Source organism: Stegostoma tigrinum, chromosome 21 (genome assembly GCF_030684315.1).
Source record: "Stegostoma tigrinum isolate sSteTig4 chromosome 21, sSteTig4.hap1, whole genome shotgun sequence".
NCBI classification, from domain to species: domain Eukaryota; kingdom Metazoa; phylum Chordata; class Chondrichthyes; order Orectolobiformes; family Stegostomatidae; genus Stegostoma; species Stegostoma tigrinum.
In genome coordinates this window covers 14,452,785-14,472,378 of record NC_081374.1, presented here as the reverse complement: position 1 = coordinate 14,472,378, position 19,594 = coordinate 14,452,785, and the positions used below count along the sequence as shown (strand labels likewise).

Below are 19,594 nucleotides of genomic sequence, written 5' to 3'. Positions count from 1 at the left end.
AGGGATAGAGCTATTGCTCAGAAGTACTCCTTTAAAACGAAGAACTTTTTTATATTGCTTAAATTAGGAGTTTGGAAAAGTAGCACCTTATCAGAAGAAAAGTACTTATCCTAGAAGTGCAATGCATTGTCTTCGAGATTGCAATAATAAAGTGATAATTGAAAATAATGGTAATTTAAGTTAAAACATCCCATTGAAAACTGATATTCATTGTCGTCTTCTCTCTTTTACATTCACCCCATCCCCCTCATGCTTTCTATTCCCTGTGCGATCTCTTTATATTTTGGGTTTCCAGCTTTCACAGTCTTTCTTTTTACCTCTGCTGTTGAATTGCTGAAATTGGCCATTGTCCTCTTCCAAGGCGAGTTTTTATGTTAAAAAAAACTGGCACAAGTTAATTTCTTCTTGCACATGTCCCATGTATACTGGATCAGCAGCTGCTCCCTTTTTAAATTTCTTAAGATATTGCCCAGAATAAACTGTTACACCCTGCTTACACTAGTACAAAGCAGGGTAGTAATGCTAGCTTAAAATGGCAGCAGCATTTAAATCTCTACATGGGTTGGGAAAATATCAGGAAAATTTGTGATTTGTATCAATAAGACACTTATGCAGCTGCTTCTATGTTCAAGGCAAAGAATCAAGCGTCAAAGAGGTCAGTTTTTATGCTAGTTTTACTCTGGCATAGGTTAATCCTAGGATTTATAACCGGGGTCTTGAAAACTTATACCGGGGTAAAACCTCTGGTGTAAATCTAGGATACTATGGAAGAGTGGAAACTAGTTCAGTTTAACATCAGAAGGTAATTGTGGGTATTCCTGAGGAAATAATCCCCACCTTGCAGTGGCATTTGAGTTCTTGATTACAGAGGGGTCTTTCTTTTCATAAATTGCTGAGTTCTTTTTAAAATGAGACCAGCTTCATTTTCTTTAATGCTCTCCAATTTGTGAGTTTCGAGTTATCTGTGCCAATATTTTGTAAAGTGAAATGGAGAAATGCCCTGTCAACACTTGCACCTTTTCATTCTTCTTAAGTAAAATCGCAGAGGAACAATTGCTCCCATTGTGTAGTTAATTGTTTGAAGTTTTGAATATATGTCTGTATTAGTATTGTTTAGGTTACTCGGAAAGCAGTTAATAGAAGTAGTAAACTAAATTTTTAAGAGAAATTTTCTAGCATGTGCCAATCTTTGGAGTTCAAGGACTACTATTTCTTTGCGACTAGCGATGACATGCCGTGTATTCTGGCATTCTCGGCGTCTGCAGCATATTGATGTGCAGTCATTGTGGAACAAAACATTCCATTTTCAGCTGCAGCTTGTCAGAGATCAGTGATGCTAATATATGTCTGAGCAAACTTGAATCGTCCAGACATTGTCACTTTAGCTTGAGTAATTTTGGTTAGGTTATCTACTGTTTAACTTGATGTGCACCAATGTTTTCCAGTGTCCTTTTTCAGTCTCAGAGGATTGATGATTAAATCAATGGAACATAAAATATTCTTATGCGTAAATGAAATGATTGCATTATCCCGTCTGGGTTGCCATTTTGAATCAGGGCAGGCTCAGGAAAGGGTGGCAGCGAGTGATATACTGACTAACGTGATGAGTATCATTTCTGTTTAAGAGGCAGAATGGAGTCAGTAAAAACTTGCAGGATTTAGGTGAATGCTCAACCCACTATTTTATCTGATTATAGATGATGATGCCTTCTGAAGGACTGTTATATAGTACTTCCTTGCACATTTTTGAAAAAGTTGCTTTAAATTGACTAGCATGCAAAATCCATTGCAGTAATTATTATTTTTCTATTGTTTGGGTGGCTGACAGGCGACACATTAGGAAAATTCTGTAGTCGTGACCATATGTGCTATCGAAGGAAGATGGCACGTCAGCTTATTCTCACCTTTCATGAATAGGCTATTAACACATTCTGAAGCTTTTGTTGTGAGACTATCCATCGTTAAATGGCTGATTAATGGGGCAGGCCACAGGACAAAAGGGTGCAAGGTCACCTTAGATCACTGGTGGGGGGTGTGCTGCAGCTGGGGAGAAAAGAGGAAAAACAATCACACTTGTTTATAACCAGAATAGCTTTTTCTTATCAGGAGATTTTGGAATGAGTAAAGGAAAATCCAACACTCCTCAACATGAGAACTTTGCAGGATAGCTGTGATATGTAAGAAACTAGTCAAACTTAAATTATATGGCCTAATCATTATCTAATTTGGTTTACGTTCTCTAACTGTACGTACAATTTACGAAACAATTTTTTAAAAGAGCACAACTTTCTTTTGTGGTATGTAGATTGCACAATGGGTTTATTACTATTTTGTGTCTTGAGTTGAACCTGCTGGAATTACGAAGCGTTTGACCAACAACTGGACTATTTGCAGCAGTTCACAGCTCTTCAGTTTTTTTACACATGACGTAAGACTGGCCAAGTAGCAAAGAGTTCAAGATGTAGCATTGCACAAAACCAAATGCATTGGCTGGTTCTCTAAAATTCAAGATTGATTGTTGAGCAGCCTCTCTTCCTATTTTTTTTGTTGCAACCACCTTGATCTATAGTTGGAGCAAGAATACAAAACTGAGTGCATGTAACTAGATGCAAAAACAGCTCTGGACTGCAAACGAAAATGGGCTTCATCTTAATGTCTGGGGTGCATCATGAGGAAGTGCCCTTAATGTGTAACCATGGTGGGAGTTCATTGCCTTTGTATACTTAACAATGGACTTTAATTTGCTAACAGATAATGTTTAATAGTTTGGTGTATTTTCCAAACAAAATTAATCAAAGTATTTGCCCTGGCAACAAATAGCATTAAAGCTATGAAGCAAGACTGGGACATCTTGCAGCTCTCAAACATTCGGTGTTTTGTTTTAAACATTAAAAAATAATTTTAGGAAGAATGATGGATATTTGGAATGATTACACTGTTGTTATCTACCTGAGATATTGTTGATTTGTGAAATCTTGAGCAAAATCGACTTGTTTATAACAGTCACGTGGGCTCCTAAGATTAAATGTTAACCTTGAAATCACTTTCAGGTACTGATTGAAATTGAAGGGTGGGAAAAAATTTGCACAAACTTATCTGAAAATCACAGTAAATCTATCAACAAATAGTTTCTCCCTTAATAGGTAGCTGTAATAAAATTTTACATTTATATTTCAGACATCTGTTCTGAATTTATTTTTTAAAAGATTGATGTTATTCTGTGCCTCGCAGCAACTGTTGGTGTGCTCCAAATTATGAACTGAATGCAGTCACTAGGACTGTGACCCATCTATTGCAGGTTATCGGGAAATAATTTGCAGTTAAATGCTAGGAAGTTATGCAACAGTTACACTGTCAACTGACATTCAGTTTTTATTTACAAAATGGACTCAAGTTTTTCTTTAGCAGAAAGGCATAGTTGATTTATGCACTACTGTTGACTGAGCTGGCAATAACACTGCCAAAACTAGTCCCAGTCCATCCCTTCCAGTTTCTGCAGGAACAAATCGCCGAGATTTTAACTCCTGCCCACCAGCACAACAACGATTCAGTGAGCCCTGTTTGGGTGTGTATGTACAAAGACTAATTTTGGTTTAGCTGCAATTTCTATTCTTTACCCTGTTGTGCCAGACTGTTGAGTACCTGCTTATGTCTACGCAAAGTACTGGAGGGTAGCCTGCTTCAACTTGGTGCAGTAGCTCATTTGTCAGTACCTGGGGATGGGTGAGGAGAGACAATGGTCACAATTATTTTTACATGTTTAAAGTAATGCTTGAAGGATTGGAATATTCTGTCCTCCCTGTCCATTTTCCTCCCATGTTTTACCCTTTGCCAAATTCTACCAAAGGAAAAGTTACGGAAGTGTCTTGCTGTATTATGATACATTGAAAACTAGCATTGATTTAGGGACATGTTTCTATATTTTTAGGCATGGAAAACTATTTACAAATTTCTGATGTTTGACATTGGTGCAAAATAAATCATAATGCTGAGTTCACATAAATTTTGTGTCAAATTTGATGAGTTTTGGCATTCATCCTGTTAAGATGAAAACAGGATGGATTTGAATCTTAGATAACAAGGTGTAGAGCTGACTGAACACAGCGGCCCAAGCAGCATCAGAGCAGCAGGAAAGCTGATGTTTCGGGTCTAGAACCACCTTCAGAAATCCTTTGTTATCTCAGATTCTCCAGCATCTGTGTTTCTACTATCTCTGGATTTAAGAACAGAGAATTACAATCTGATTTGTTTCATATTTGATTCATGATTGTTGGCAGACTTCTGTGTCCTGCAATCAGTTTCTATGTGGGTATACTATTGGAGGAAAGAAGCTATTTTCTGAAGACGGGTCCTGACCCAAAACATCAATTTTCCAGCTCCTCTGCTGCTTCCTGGCCTGGTGTTGTCCTCCAGCTCCACGCATAGAACATAGAACAGAACATTACAGCGCAGTACAGGCCTTTCAGCCCTCAATGGTTTCTCGGGTCGGCGCAACAATCTGAAGCCAATCTAACCAACGCTACTCCATTATCATCCATATGTTTATCCAATGACCATTTAAATGCCCTTAAAGTTGGCAAGTCTACTACTGTTGCAGGCAGGGCATTTCACGCCCTTACTACTCTCTGAGTACTATTTCTATCACACCTCAATTTAAAGCTATGTCCCCTCGTGCTAGCTATCACCATCTGAAGAAAAAGGCTCTCACTGTCCACCCTATCTAATCCTCTGATCAACTTGTATGTCTCTATTAAGTCTCCTCTTAACGGTCTTCTCTCTAACAATAACAGCCTCAAGTTCCTCAGCCTTTCCCTCATAAGACCTTCCCTCCATACCAGGCAACATCCTGGTAAATCTCCTCTACACCCTTTCCAATGCTTCCACATTCTTCCTATAATGTGGCGACCAGAACTGTACGCAGTACTCCAGGTACGGCCGCACCAGAGTTTTGTACAGCTGCAACGTGACCTCATGGCTCCGAAACTCAATCCCTCTACCAATAAAGCTTAACACACCGTACACCTTCCCAACAACCCTATCAACTTGGGTGGTAACTTTCAGGGATCTGTGCACATGGACACCGAGAGATCTCTGCTCATTCACACCACCAAGAATCTTACCATTAAACCAGTACTCTGTATTCCTGTTACTCCCAAAGCGAATCACCTCACACTTCTCCGCTTTAAACTCCATTTTCCACCTCTCAGCCCAGCTTTGCAGTTTATCTATGTCCCTCTGTAACCTGCAGCTCCTTCCACACTATTCACAACTCCATTGACTTTAGTGTCATCTACGAATTTACTAACCTATCCTTCTACGCCTTCATCCAGGTCAGTTATAAAAATGGCTAACAGCAGTGGCCCCAAAACAGATCCTTGGGGTACACCACTAGTAACTGAACTCCAGGATGAACATGTCCCATCAACCAGTACACTCTGTCTTCTTACAGCTAGCCAATTTCTGATCCAAACCGCTAAATCACCCTCAATCCCTTGCCTCCATATTTTCTGCAATAGCCTACCATGGGGAACCTTATCAAATGCTTTACTGAAATCCATATACACCACATCAACCGCTTTACCCTGATCCACCTGTTTGGTCACTTTCTCAAAGAACTCAGTAAGGTTTGTGACGCACGACCTACCCTTCACAAAACTGTGTTGACTCTCCGTAATCAAATTATTCCTTCCTAGATGATTATAAATCCTATCTCTTATAATCCTCTCCAACACTTTACCCACAACTGAAGTAAGGCTCACTGGTCTATAATTACCAAGGTTGTCTTTACTCTCCTTGAACAAGGGGACAACATTTGCTATCCCCCAGTCTTCTGGCACCATTCCTGTAGACAGTGACGACATAAAGATCAAACCCAAAGGCTCTGCAATCTCCTCCCTAGCTTACCAAAGAATCCTAGGATGAATCCCATCCGGCCCAGGGGACTTATCTATTTTCACACTTTCCAGAATTGCTAACACCACCACCTTATGAACCTCAATCCCATTTAGTCTATTGCCTCTAATTCAGTATTCTCATCGACAACATTGTCTCTTTCCTTTGTGAATACTGACGAAAAATATTCATTTAGTGCCTCTCCTATCTCTTCGGACTCCACACACAACTTCCCACTACTGTCCTTGACTGGCCCTAATCTTACTCTAGTCATTCTTTTGTTTCTGACATACCTATAGAAAGCTCTAGGGTTTTCCTTGATCCTACCTGCCAAAGACTTCTCATGTCCCCTCCTGGCTCCTCTTAGCTCTCTCTTTAGGTCCTTCCTGGCCTACTAGTAACTGTGTGTTATGGGAGAGACATTCCTGGCTAACACTAACCCCTTTTCTCTGAGAGCAGTAATTTCAAAATGAAATACTCCAAAAGTACATCCACTGAAATTAACTAAATTAACACAGATCTCATATCAGACTAAGGCTTCTTTATGACCACAGTACTCCATTGTTTATTAATGATGAGAGAGATGTAATGTAAAGGCCAATTTTAAAGTTTCTCTGCATCACCTACCTCTGTAATCCAGCTCTCTGGATTAATATACCTATATCTTCCCATTGCTCTTGATTTTTATTTGTAGTTGTACTGTTAATGTTTGTGCAGTATTTTGTTTTCCTAATGTTGACGAGACATGATCTAGCATTTGACTTGTGGACCAATTTGGCTGAATGGCCTGTTTGTATCATAATTTATTTATATTTCTCTGATTCTCCCAGTTCAGAAACATCAAATTGTTTTACTCCATCTGTTCCCTTGAGGGCTTGTTGAATGGTTCAGTGTGTGCCAGGTGCCCTGCAGTACCTTACCATCATACCATACTTGAGGTGTGAGCATTGACTGTGCGCATATCATGAGTGAAACATCACTATTGCGTGCACATCTACAGGGTTCCTGCTTCTAATCATTAATCATTTAGCTGCCTTGGCAAAATAATATTTCCCAGTGTAAAAATAAAACTGTGATTTTGGTCTTTTGTTGATATTTAAACTGATTTTTATTGTCCAGTTGTTGAATTACTGCCACTTCATTCCTATCTGTCATAATACTTGATTGTAAGACACTTTGGGATCTCTTTGAGTTAGTGAAAGGTGCTACACAATACAATTCTTTTCCTTCTTTTACAAGCATTATTGCCAAGTGAAAGTATTTTGATGCTTGGCCCTTCAAATAGGAGCCAGCTACCTCCATGGAATGTATAAGCTGGTGTCATGTTCCAGAAAGAAAACACATTGTGAATATGTTTGTATTCCCCTGCCACGCTATAAGAGACAGTCTCCCTTGTTACTGTATTTTTAGTTGCATGAACTTTTGGAAATTCATGTCCTTCTGTTGACCCTAATTTTCTTTGAATATGCAGTTGATTACTGTGAAGGAACAAGCTGCAGAGTGTCTCCCTGGTTTTGTCATTTCGTCTGTATACTGCTGGATTGACAATGTCAGCTTTGTTATGCATCGGTGTTAACTGTAATTATATGAAATCAGCCTTTTTTGGTTCAGTGGACTGTACTGTTAATATATTATCTTAAAAAATACATCCGCAGTATAAATACTGTTGCAGATGAACTCCACCTGAGAATTTTATGTCATAAAAGATATCTTTAAATCTTTTTAAAATTCAGCTATTTTCACATTTCTTAGGATACAGTGCTTCAACACTAGGTCAGTCTCCCCTGATCAAATGCTGCCTCGTAATTCTGATTAGTGTGGAGATTTAGTAGATAATCCATCTTCCATGCAAGCTTTGCCGTTGATCAGTATTCACATCTTCCCTCTAGCTGCATTGCATGTCTAATGTCATAAGTGGTTTTACACAGGAACTGCATCTTTATTAGATTGGGGAGCTGCACCTGTAAATGTTTGCTTTGAAAAAAATGTTTTCATCTGAAGCTTGCCTGTATTGATGTATATGTTTTGAAAATTTGGTATATTTGAGAATTATTATGACAAAATGTCATGTTTCTAGTTTTGTCTAGTATTTAGCCATCTTTTGTGCTAAAGGAATATTATGTGAACTGCACATAACCCATTCTGGGCAAAATGCATTCATCGAGGTTTTGTTAAACACATTAAAACTCATTTAGATAATAGCCAGTTCCAGGGAGAGAGACATGAATGATGTTTAGCCAGAAGTTACAGGCTGCCTGAGAACCTTTAAATGTGGTTCATAGTTTCACTTCAATAAGAATCACCCTCATGACCTTTAACTGAATGCTTTTCCCTCTCCCTAGGCTATGCTCAGTCATTTTATTTTTCATGCAGTGTTGGACTACCTGCTTCACCCATGTGCTGGTTTTATTTCCGCATTCACGGTTAAAATTAGTTATTGCTTCTCATCTGGCTTATGTTTATCCTTGTTTGAATCTTGTGTTACAACTCCCGTTTGAAATGACCCTCCAGGACATCTGTATTCACTGCTGAAGAATATTGGCGTGTTATTTTAAGAATGTACCTATGGTGTTTCCTACAGTTTTCCCAAGTCAGACAGATGAGAATTTGCGACTATAGGAGAAATAGGGATTTCTGGTACATGGGTTCTAAACCGAGGATTTGTTTTCTGGCGTGTTTTTAAGATTTTCTTCAGAATTTCCCAGAATCACGTACATTTCTCAAAATTGCCTAAATCGGCATTCCAAATAAAACGTTGACGTTTCTCTTTCTTTCTTCTCTCCCCACACCTTCGTCCCATCCCTTCTGCTGATTCATTTGGGAAACTAGGGATCAGCAGCCATTTCATTCTTCACCGGTGAGCTTGACGAGTTTCAGGAGGCTATTGAACTGTAGGAGACATCACTGCTGCTCTTGAATTCTTTTCAATGTGCTTGGTGTACCTACAAGACTCAGTCATTTAAGATTGGGGTCAGAAGACTCCTGGCTGATACCCTGTTCTCCATGACACCAGTCACAATGTATGTTAATTGTAGTTGCTGTCTTGGTTCAGGTCACTACACTCCACACAGGGAATCAGACGAAAATTTCTAAAAAGGTAGAATCCCTCCATTGGGAGACTGAAAGTTTCTGAGCTGCAGATTTCTTCATGACTGCTGTGTGTTCACTGAACAGGAACTGTGCTTCTGTGAGACTGGTTGTGCTAGATACCTTCCTCTGTCCCCTATTGACGGTTTCGAAAAAGCAGTCTTATCATAATCTGGCTGTGGCATGGCAAAATGTCCCCTGTGAGGACATAGCCTTAAAGCTAGGGATTTAATTCTGTTCAGGCAAGCATGCCAGTCAAATGGGTCAGTGCCAGATTCCACAGATTGCTACCATTCACAGATTAGTTATCGGATTGCGCAATTTTGCTTGATGATGCACATACAGTAGTAGGGCTTGTTAATATGTGATCACTGATTGTATAGTAGGGTAATGTTTATATGTGAAAGTTGTAATTCTGCAGACAAAGCATAGGTCTTTGGCAATGCACAGTGGTGTTATTTGTGAATGGATGACGTTGATGCGTATTTTCCATTGAAAGGCAGTAGTGCTGAATTTCACAAAATAGAGCCAGAGTGTAGCTTTCTTACCAAATTCTGGATAAACTCAGAGCAAACTTCCATGTTTGTGTTTGAATTTTTTTTTTTGGACAGTTTTCCTAATATATTTACTGTTTTATGAAAAAAGTAACACTTCAAGGAGTTTTGTCGTATCTTGTTCTTGCCATAACGTATCCTTTGTTTAATTCAGCTGATTTGTTTAAAAAATAAATTTCAAAGACATGGTAGTTTTAGATAAATTCTTTTCAAGTTCTTCAGTTTTTAAAAAAGGGTGTTCAGTTCGAATTGGATATTAGAATGAGCTTCTGGAGTATTTTCAGAGACAGCTAATGTTTCCCTTCTGTCTTTGACTGAAATGTTAGCAGACTATTGAGAAAAATAACTTAAATTATCCTGTGAGGGAAGTTTTCCTATCTCTCGATGTTCTCCTTTTTCCCCCACCTCCTGCCTCCCTCCTTCATGGGTACAGGAGGCAAATATTCAGTATCCCTTGCCACTCTATTCCCTTTTAATGGGCTGGAACTATAATGCCCTGCCTGTGACCTGTTTCATACCTTGAGGCAGATTCAAGGGCCAGAACTAGTTCAGTTTGGAATTTCAAACAACTACACAAGCATAAGCTTGCCATTTTAATGTTACTCCAGTGAGTATGGTGGACTGAGGAATTTGTCCCACTGCGTCAACCCTGGGATTATTCCTTGAAGATTTGTAATAAATAAAGCATGAGTAAAATGCAATCTGGGTCTAATTCAGGATCTTTTGGGGCTAGTTCTGGGCAGTTCAGTGCTGTGGCTGAATCTCATTCTGGTCTGAACATGTCAGCATTATTTGTGATCATTTTAGCATGCAGCAGATTGAGAGGAGGAAGTAAGAACAGGATTAACTCACTAATTGCATCTTGCCAGTTTTCTTGGCTTTGTGGAAGTCTGGTTATTAATAACAGCGAGGTTCATTTTGTTCACATAAGAAAGCCCAGTGTGTCACCCTGCACTGAGAACTGTATCAGCTTAAACAGAAAAATCTCGTTTTCCATTGAAATAGCTGAATGTTTAAAAATATATACTTTTCTTTGTGTATACTTTCCTTTTCTCTCCTGTGATGTGCAGTTTATGATGGGGAATTACAATTACAATTAGCTCTAATCTAGTATTTCACTCAAATGGCAATTGCTCATAGGTGAGGCATAGCAATGAGTGTTCGCTAATTCCCTACTGTATCATTTGACACTGAATTCATATCCAGTTTAGCTTCTCTAGAACATGGTGTGTTTTTAAATGTTCTTGTGTTTTTGTTCTCACAGCTGGCACTGACTCTCTTTAGGGATATGAGGGAAGTTGAGTAACTTTCAGAGGAACCTGGTTGTCCTTGTACATGTCACAGAGAGTTAATTGTGCTGGTACAAAAACAACTAGTGAAGCAAATGCTATGTCAGCTATTACTCTGAAAGAATTAGGGCTGAATAACCAAAAAGTCTTGAGCTATTTGTACAAGAATTTGATGAGACTATAGCTTAAAGCTTTGGCCTCCTAACACAAGGAAGGATATATTAGCCTTTTGGAGTGCAATGAAAATTAACTGGGCTGATTCTAAGAGTGAGAGGATTGTGATGTACCAAGAGATAGAGTAGACTGGGCCCGCATTCACTAGCAATACAAAAGGAATCTCATTGCACATAAAATCTTAAGGGACTTGATGTGTTACATGTTGGGAAGCTGTTTCTTTTCTACCAGGGAAAAGACTCAGGCTTAGGAAATGCATTTAGGGCGGAGATAAAGAAATGTTTATTCATTCTTGGAATTATGATCTTTGACAATCCCTACTCCAAAGGGCTGTGGACACTTATTGTTAAATACCTCATGATAGAGATCATGGCTTTTCGGATACCGAGGAGAATGGGGAATGTGTGGGGAAAGTGCAGTTGCCGTGTAGAGAATGGATCAGCCAAGATCTTATTGGATAATGGATCAGGTTCGAAGGGCTGAATAATGTACAGCAAACCTTTCATAAACTGGCACCTCTGGGACCAGGAGTGTGCCGGTTGGTCAAATATTCCAGAAAATCAAAAGGTAAACACAGTAAACTATGAAGTCAAGCTTTGAGGCATTGACATCCCTCAAAAAATCTATGTAAAACTATCAATTCACCTGCTAAAATCAATGTAAAACGCATAATAAATAATCGAAATGTAATGCAGGGTATCCACATCTCTTATACTTTATTCACAGACATAGCAGTAGATCATGATATTTGAGGTATATAATTTTTGCTGGTTTATCAAGAGTGCCAATTGACAAGCTGCTGGTTAAAACAAAGTTTGCTGTGCTCCTATTTTGTATATTACTAGCAGGCCCATTGGACCAAAGTTATGGTGTCGAATTTTACATTGGATGAGAGCTATTGTCACTGTTTGTCAGATGGGTGTCAGGTACTAATTTGATTGAAAAGTGCCCACAATTGGCAGAGGCAAATCATACATTCCTTTTCCAATTTGTTGCACTTCAGAAGTTGCCAAATTGTTTGATTTTTGCTACCTTAAACCAGTCCTGAACTTGGCACTATTCCAATAGCTAAAGCAGTGCTAAATAAATTAACAAGATTCTTTTTAATGGGGTTTATGGTAGTTACATTTTCCTTGGTGGAATCAGTGTACAAACTCATGGTGATCTTGATTGCCCTTTGGAAAGCCCCAATAAGGCCCTGTACTCCTGTACCAATATGCTTTTATTTGGAGGATTATGGTAGCTGAATTTAAATTGGCCTAATCAGCTCAAGAGGTCATGAAGATAATTTTTGACATATCACGCTCTAAATCAGACAGCTCCAGTAGGACTCTACAAAAAAAAACCTCCCTTTCTCTCTGTCTCTTTCATGACACGGATAAACATACATACTCTTCTTGTCCATGATGCATTTAAGGCAGCCAGCACCCAAAGAATTAAGAATTTTAAGTTTTTGTTATATTTGAGGCACTTTGAGAGCTGTTGTGGGCAGTGATAGTGCCCTACCTCCTGACCTCTGAGCCAAAAGGTTGAACCTACCTCTGAATTGTGTTATAACATGTCAGGGCAAATTGTTTGATTGAAATTACAGTCTGAGCTGTGGAATGATTAGCTGTTTGATTGTATAAGATATTGTAACAGTCTGATCTGAACTTGCCTCACATTCCAAACACAGTTACCATGTTAGGTTACTGGACAACAGTAAAAAATGGGAACCTTAGATGATTAGTGGTTAGTACTGCTTCCTCACAATGCCAGGGACTGGCTTTGATTGCAGCCTTGGGTGACTGTGTGGACTTTGCACGTTCTCCCCGTGCATGCATGTGTTACTGCCAGGTGATCTGGTTTTTGCCTCCAATCCAAAGATTTGCAGTTTAGGTGGATTGGCCATTTTAAATTGCCCCATGGTGTTCAGGGATGTGCAATCTATGTGGGTTGGCAGTTGTAAATGAGGGGTTATGGAGACAGGTTGGAGGTCTGTGTCTCGGTGGGATGCTGTGTGGAGGGTTGATGAGGACTGCCTCTTTCCCCACTGTTGGATTCTATGGTTCTATGATTTTGTTTTTTTTGCCTTCTCTGGTTCGGGTATGTTGAGGTCGCTTTTAGCACTGCACAACAGTCGGGATTAGCAATATAATCAATCCCAATTCATAATAAAGGCCTTTATGGACTAGTAGCCTGCCTCCTGTGTGTTCCCACCAAATCTCTGGAGAAGTCAAAGGATAGTATCTGAATATAGGAGCCTTCATAATCATACTTGACCTTCACCCAGCATGTTATCACAGTGTGATTAGCCACAGGAACCTGAATTGGTTGCCTTTACGGCAACTGACTCATCTGCATCTTCCTGCGTCTTAAGACAATTCTTCTGGCTGAATAATCTTGACGATTTTTTTAAAGAACCAAGAAACTCAATTTGCAACTGGTGCACTGTTTTGGTCCTAGAATTGATATCCAGTAGATCCTACTATTTACTGTGGTGGAAAGTTGGTTTCCCAGATGTAGGTACTGATTACAATGAGATCTGAACTTATCCTGTTTAAACTACAAATGCAGCATTGGTACCTCCTGAGTGGTGCTTAACATGCATGTACGACCCTCGAAACACGAGAGAGCAAAGAGCTTTTGTTGTTGCAAATACAGTATCTCTGTTACCATGGTAATCACTAGGCTGCTGGGATACTAATGCTGGTTTCGCACCAGTTGAATTTTTTTACACTCGGCAGATGAACCCAGGATGGAAAGGGAGGATGTGCTTGCTCTTAGAAATTGTCCATTCTGTCTGACATTTAGGATGCTTCTAACTTCATACCAACACAAATGGGATAAGCTAGTTCTCAGAATTGACCCCCTCCAGCCAAAACCTCTGACCGCACACCAACCCCAACCCCAACCTCTTGAAAATAAGGACGTCTACTGTAGATGTAGTTGTGGAGATACTGGCAATCTCATGATACTTTGTCAAACTGGTGATTTTTTTCATATGCCTAGTGGGATTCCAGCAATGGAAAATTTCACAGCTAAGCCCAATTGTGTGTATGATCTACACATCAATATGTTTTCAATAGGAGTCTCTATATTAAAATTTGGAATGGCAAACATTTTTTGACTCCCTTTTTATAGTATCTACCAGAGCTGACTGAGGCTGATCTCTATTTTCAGTCTTTCTGCAATGGATTAATTGAGCATAGAGATTATCATGAATAAATTTTTGTCAGGTGCAGCTTTGTACCACATGACACATTTGCCAATTCAAAAAAAAGCATTTTACCTTTTTCTGGTAATTCAAAGTTTTTTAAAAATAAACTATACATGGTAGCCAACCTATTGACACAGCACCATTAATGTAATGGGGTGTTCTAGTGTAGTCTCAGCTTCCTTTTTACTCCAGGTAAAGTTTACAATTGATATCCTCTCTACCTCCAATAAGTCAGCTGATTCTGCTTCAACCACAGCCCACCAGCTACTAAAACCTTTGTGCCTTTGTTATCTTCAAACTTGATTATTCTGAAGTCTCACCTCCCCTTTGTTGAACACAAATGACCCCATGTCAAGGTGGGAGGAATCTTGAGTGGGGGCTAAGCACTGGTATGGATCTCCCTTTGAACTATCTGCTTAGCCAGCCTCCCAGCTTTCTCCTCCTAAAGCTCATGCAAAATACTTCCACCTGTATCCCATCTTCGCCTGAATTTCCTATCTGATCTAATTGCTGATAATTTTAACATGTGGCCTTGATTATTCAGTGCTGTAGATTTAAAATTCCTATCCTTGTATTTAAGTCCGTTGTTGCTGCTGCACTGTTCACCAAATTTGGACACATCTTCACACGTGCTGCACAAATTGGAATTTCCCCCTATAAATTTCTCTGCTTCTCTTCCTTTCTTCCTTTTAAGCCTCCTCCTTAATGCTTGCCTTACTTGATCAATCTCCCTTCCTGTCCTCCAATTTATCTTTCCTTTGCCTTGGTTCCTTTTGAAAAGATTTGTGTTAAAGATGCAATATAAATGTAAGGTGTCTTGGTGGTTTAGCTCAATTTTTTTCCATTGAGATTTCTGATTTCACTGACATGCTAATTACCAGCAACTTGTTAGAGAGTGACATTAGCTGTGGAAAGGCTTCTTTATCTTGAATGGAGGCATTTAGGAGGTAATGGGCAACATTCTTGTGCGTCAGTATAAAGTTTACTTTAAATGAAACTACTTTCATCCAAACGTTTGGCCCCTACTAAACATTGATAGAAATCTCCCAGCTCTGGAGTGTATTACTTGCTCTTTTGGAGCTGTGCAATTCTGCTTTGCATTTGTGGATGCTGTTTACATATTGCTGCTGCTAAGTTTTCATTCCAAGAGCCTGGAATCCAAGATCCAACTTGAGTGTCTACAGAAATGTGGCCCCAGTGTTTCTCTGGAGCTGTTGTAATTCATTTCTTCATTGGTTTATTAGGGCTGCAAGCGTAAGGCAGCTGAGTTTAATAAACACTAGGGATTGTCTCATTGATGCTAGCCTTCTGGAATCTAAAATAAAATATTTAAAGCAGCTGTACAAGGCTGCTAGTACCAACTCCTCTTAAAATACCAGTGGTCCAGGCTGCGATGTAACAGCCTTACTCAGCTGTAGCCTTTGTGCCCTTGGAGTCAAATGTCACTCCAGGATTTGAGCACATAATCTGTGTTGACACTTCAGGGCAGCACAGCAAAAGCACTGCACTATCAAGAACACAGTCTTGTAGATGTAACATTATTCACGAAGCCTCATCTGCCCTCATTAGCTTGTGGCACTATTAAAAGATAACAAAAGGTTTTCACCTTAGCTCTGAAAATTTGTCCCTTGACCAACAATACCAAAACAGATTAATTGGCAATTTAGCTCCCATTTGAGTTCTTAGTGAATTTGATGCACTTCTGTACAGTAACCATGCTTCAAAAGATTTTATTGGCTGCAAAGTACTTTGTGCTGCTGTAAAGTCCTAAAAAATTCTTCACAAATGGAATTTTGCTCTTTTCAAGGCTAGGGATCTGCTGAAGTTTTGTCTGATCTTGCTGTGTGTAACTCTGTGCCTAAAAACCATGCAGACTAAGGTTCTGTGATAAGCTCTGATGAGTGGTACTTAACCTTCAAGTTTCTTGAATCAAAGAAAATTTACCTCTGTGTAGTTGTTCATTCTGGGTGTGTGCTTGGCCTTGACCAACAGGACAAGTTGGTCCCTGTCTTTCTGATGATGTTTGTAACTCTCACAACATACCAAATAAGCTCCTAGAGGAGTAGCCTGAGAAGGAGGAAGTGGTTTTGGTATGGGGCGTAAGTGAGTAATGCACCATGTGGTCAGGGATCAAACATGGAACCTGATGGTCTACATGATGCAGTATTTAAATATTTTTCTGTATTAATTGAGCTATGCAGTGTGTGGTAATGCAACCCTCTGACCTTGAGCTCTAAAGGAAAGAAATGCAACCAGAATTTGTGCCAGGTTCACCTTCTGCCACAAACAGCGCATTCTCTCTGCCTAAACCTGTACTTTGTTTGTTCAGGAGGAGCCATTGTTTTTCAGAGAAATGGGGAGAATAAAACTTGAGTGCGAGGGAAATTTTATAAACATGCTCCACTTGTAATTCTTTAATCCACTAGCCAAAAAGTTCTAACTTCGACTTCAATATTTTTTTTAAAGATATTGAGAAATCTCAGCAAGTTCATCGTAGATATAGTGTGGGACTCGTTTAACACAACTTAGCAAGCCTGGTGTGCACAGAACAAGGATACAGTTAAGTGTTTGTTGTAAAATGAAGAAATATATATATATCCTGTGAATAAGTGAAAATGCACTGTTGGAATTTTTAGTTTGGATCAGGATGTGTCTATATATAGATTTCACTGGCATTGACAGTTGGTATGATCAGTTCATATTCCTCTTTCCTTCGGGATAGAGTATTTTGAGATGGACCAGCTTAATGCTTAGTGATAGACCTGTGCCAATGTAAAGATATAATTGAACTGGAATATGCTTAGTGGAAAAATAGAATGCTATTCTTCCAAAGCAGGGGTTTTGAAATATTAAATGCACTGCTCTTAGGTTTTGCTTTTCTTTTTGAGAAAAGTTAAATTCCATTAGCGTTCAAACTGTACTACTACAATTTGAGAGCATTGATGAATATGAAGTGCAGTTTTTGAAACCAATTATTTCAGAGAGTTAGTATTAGGTTTTAAAACAAGTACAGCTGTCAAAATGTAAGGTTTTTAAAAACTAGAACACTCATTACATTCATGCCCCAATACTTTCTACTTAATGATTCCTGCACCAATTTGTGGAGTTGTTTTTCTCTCTGTTTTAAGCACCTTTAATCTAATTCTTTTTGTAGCATGCTTATAATTGCAGTTGAAACGCTTCAAAAAAAATGCTGCAACAAATGGCATGTCTGTGATTCATGTTAATTCTGTTAAGGCCCCCTCACACTTTCTCAATGTGCCTCCTTTGTGCATGTTGATCAAATCAGCCAATTGGAACTTCCATTCATCTCTGTCTGTCATTGATCAATGGCAGAAGCCTAAGTCTGAATGCATGATTTGAACAACCGTCCATCCTAAGCCTCTGCAGTCTCTTGATTGGGTGGAGAAGAAACATTTTAAGTGCTTTATGTAGTAACTACTTCACCTTCCATCCACCTTTTTTAAATAAAAAGTGTATAGGGCGATTTCCTCTCTGTACCCAGCTGCAACACCGCTTGAAACTGCTTCTCCTTCCCATAGTCTCCTCCTCTCGCTCACATCTGCCCCCACCCCCCCAACTCTGAGGTTAACTCGCTGTGTCCTTTCTCCCTTATTGTGCCTTGAAAAGCTTCCTCTGGTCACTGTCTTCACATTGCGGCGGTAGGAAAAGAATGTTTAGAAATCTTCTCCTACTGTTTCCATCATGCTGTTTCCTGGGATGAAAGGGAATGCCATGCTAATGTGCCCCTCACTGTAGTGCATGACCTGCTTTCCGTGTCCCCCAGATTCACCTTCATTGCACATTGTTGCAAGGGTTAACTGTACATTTAACGTGCGTTCAAGGAAGACAAGTAATGACAGATGCAATGTACATCATACAGCAGAGTGAACAAATAAATGAGGATGTTAACCCATGCATTAATTTGAGTGTCCTGTTTAGGTTTTCTGTTCTCTAACTTATAAGTGAGATTATGACATTATAAATAGTGCCACAAAGTAAAATCGAAAACCTTGTTCTGGAATTCCAGCTTGTAGTCACTATTATGATCTATCACTTCACGTCATTGATTTTTGGTGAAACCTGCTGTTCGTAATGGCTGACCACTTGGTTCATTTAAAACATCGGACAAGCATATCGTTTGAAAATTATATAATGTTTTTCATTTCTATATTTTACAGTTCTTTGCAGTTCCATTTTCATATGAGAGTTTTACTTCAATATTCAACCAAATGAATTTTGACAGCTACGTTGGTAGATAATCTTAGGATATCTTGCATATTAAAATGATAAAAAGGCAATCCTCCACAGCTGTGCATGTACCTCTTGGGATAGAAAGGGAAGTAACAAATAGAATGCAGATGATACCAGTTAGTGATGCTTACAGAAATAGCATTGTCTAAATATTAATATTCTGTTTCGCTTCAGAAGGTTTCGTTCTCTTAAAATATTTCTGTTGTAGACTTATTCACTAAACGAAATACCTACTTAATGTTTTTCAGGCACTGATTGACGTGTTGGATTGAGGTACTTGCTAGTTGTTGGACTTCATACTAAAATGTGTCTTTTTTTTATTATTTTAGAGCTGTAAGGTTGACTGCCTGTAATATGGTATCCTGACAGTTCTTAGCAACGTATCGTGGAGGTACAGTGCTGTGACTGTTGCTTGCTGAGATGGTATTTCTTCATACTGTGACGACTCTGTTGTTGGGAGAAGATTTAAGGATGTCTAAGTAAGTACAGTACTTTCAACCTGATAATGTGTGCAGCTAAGAACATAAGTATAATTTTTTCTTAGCCTTTACTATGTTAGGAATAAGAGGAGAGTTAGCACTTTCAAAGGTTAGAATTTGCAATTAATACCTATTAGTTATTGTTAAAAATGATGGTCAGTTGTAGTATTGAAGGTAGACTTTGCCTCTTGGCTTTTTGCTTGCAGGTTGTGTTCAGTAATCCTTAAATTTGTTTTCAAATTTTGTTTCCAAATTTTCTCTCTTCCTCATGAAGCCATTGATCCTTGTTCCTTACTGTCAGCTCTCCTTCAGTATATTTGGCAAGTGACCAGTTTTCTTTGGTGAACTAAGGCAGTGGTGTTGGCATGCTGTTCAATTGAAGGGGATTTCACAGACTAGTTTAACAGTTCATTTCTTTCCACTTGTACACATTCTAACAATAGTTGCTGTGTAACCCAGAGATAGAAGCTGATAGCAATTGCAGATGGTCAGATGACAGCATGAATCAAAATTAGCACTCTCTTGTGAATAGATATAATACTTTGATGCACTTTGGAAATATAGAATGTGATCAAGCAGACTCACCATGGCTTCATGAATGGAAAATCATGCCTGACAAACTTCATAAAATTCTTTCGAGAAGGTAACAAGGTGGATGGATAAAGG

The 19,594-nt window shown here is 39.0% G+C and overlaps 1 protein-coding gene across 3 annotated transcripts in view; it reads left to right on the top strand.

Moving 5' to 3' along the window:
* The window catches only part of LOC125462839 (ubiquitin carboxyl-terminal hydrolase 49-like), a 71,486-nt gene that overhangs the window by 9,312 nt on the left and 42,580 nt on the right, over positions 1 to 19,594 (top strand). For all 3 annotated transcript variants that reach the window (XR_007249720.2, XM_048553269.2, XM_048553268.2), the window contains exon 2: positions 18,779 to 18,928. The gene's annotated coding sequence lies outside the window, so the exon portion shown is untranslated. The remainder of the gene's footprint in view (positions 1 to 18,778; positions 18,929 to 19,594) is intronic.